The 1808-nt window shown below is 44.3% G+C and overlaps 1 pseudogene; it reads right to left on the bottom strand.

Moving 5' to 3' along the window:
- Positions 1-480: 480 nt before the first annotated feature.
- On the bottom strand, positions 481-651 carry LOC116670711 (uncharacterized; annotated as a pseudogene).
- Positions 652-1808: the final 1157 nt, after the last annotated feature.

Raw genomic sequence — 1808 nt, 5'->3', positions numbered from 1 at the left:
AAAAGATTTAAAATATAACACTAATTAGACATTTAGGGCTTTAATTTTAAAATCCTACATCAGAATGCTCAGATATTACCTGAGAGTCACAGTGAATATGTGATGTCTCCCCCAGACTGGGAATGAAGCTGGCTTAACAATACAATTCCTTTTAAGAGAAGCCTGAAAAAGAGCATAAATATTGCTTTATTTAACAAAGTGATAGATTTCAAATATAGACCTCTTCAAAGACAAAATGCATATTATTCCCATCCTGGCTGCATCATACATAAAACAGAAATGTATTGTTTTCACAACATTGTATAACTTTTTATAACTCAACAGAGCCCAATGAGGTTTCACAGATCATTCAGTTTTTGCAACAACTTCTGGTCGTTAAGTCTGCCAGCCATTGCAACGCATGTCTCTTGAGGTTTTATAAACATATTGAGCAACGGGCAGCTCCATGTGCACCGTTATTTGTTTTTCCACAAGAGAGAAGAAGGGTGTACCACTCCCAGCAGCGCTGCAATACTGGAACGATGCATGGAGGGAATGGAGTAAGCCCCTTTTTCAACTCCCATTGCTAAACGTGTATGCATATGTTGTCCCCTGATAGAGGACATATCAGATAAACTAATAAGAACAGATTTTTTCTTTTGAAAAAACTGTATTGACACCCATTTCATACTTTTGTCATATAACATGTCAAAGTTATCTTTTAAAATGCAACAAATTAAATAATCCATAAAACATCTAAAACAATTGATCTAAAAAAAAAAGCATTGTACAAAAAATAATCCATAAAATGTCCAAAACAATTGCATTACATTGTCATAAATGAAAAGGTATGAAAGGTTTTCAATGTCAATGAGTGTCCATGTTAAAATGTCTTCAGCAGTTAATTCATATGTTATAAATTAAAAATTAAATGATAAATCTCCTTTTCCAGTCCACTGTTGTGCAGGAGTGTAGCGAGTCCTTACCAAAGGGGAACTCATTCCGCTCCCCCAAACAGATTTGGTCTCTCTGGATCCTGTCAACGTGCTCAGGAGACCCTCACCCTGTAGCTCCTTCCCTCCAACCTCACCAGGAGGGCCAGGCTGCCGCTGCTGCTTTGAACTTTTACTGGGTGGTTCCGGCTCCTTTGTCCGAATGGGCACAGAGGTGATTCTTCTTTGTGGCTCCGTCCTAGGCCCGCCGCCTGGAGGTCCGGCTGTTTTGACCGTGGCTACGGCCATCCGGATCTGCATGTGCTTTCTTACCAGCAAGTTTCTGGAGGTCCATATGGCGTCTAGGCTGAGCCACGGTTTGGCAAATGTACGTGCTGGTATCTGTTTTACTTGGCCCACCGAGTACAGCACCAGCTGTGGTGTAAGGACTTTCCTTTGCTGGCAAGTACGGGAATTGCAAGGATCCGGCTGTTGCCCACTGTTCTACGGCAGCGCTTCACTACCAGAGCAGGTTCTCACCGACTCAGGTGCGCCACAACCTGGTACGGGGCACGTTGAGTGTGCTGACATGCCCCGGGAGTGCATTACGGACCGGGGGGTCTCATGAGCCACCATCCATGACAGGTCCCGGAGTCTGTTTGGAGGAGCGGATTGGTTCACGTTGCGCCGAACTGTTGAGAGCCCCCCACCAATGCAAGCCCGCGCACTGGACTCACTGGTTCCCGTTCCTGCACAACAGAAATGAGGGAACGGTGAGTGGTTAAAACCTCCTCCTGCTCAAGGTTAAAATGCCTTAATACCTATCTCACCAACAGGCAACAATACATCACCCTTAAGGGCACCCGCTCTGAATTTGCGCCAGTCTCACATGGAGTG

This window comes from Etheostoma spectabile, chromosome 20, assembly GCF_008692095.1.
Source record: "Etheostoma spectabile isolate EspeVRDwgs_2016 chromosome 20, UIUC_Espe_1.0, whole genome shotgun sequence".
Taxonomy (NCBI): domain Eukaryota; kingdom Metazoa; phylum Chordata; class Actinopteri; order Perciformes; family Percidae; genus Etheostoma; species Etheostoma spectabile.
Note: the sequence above shows the minus strand (reverse complement) of the source record. Positions and strands in the feature narration are given on the sequence as shown.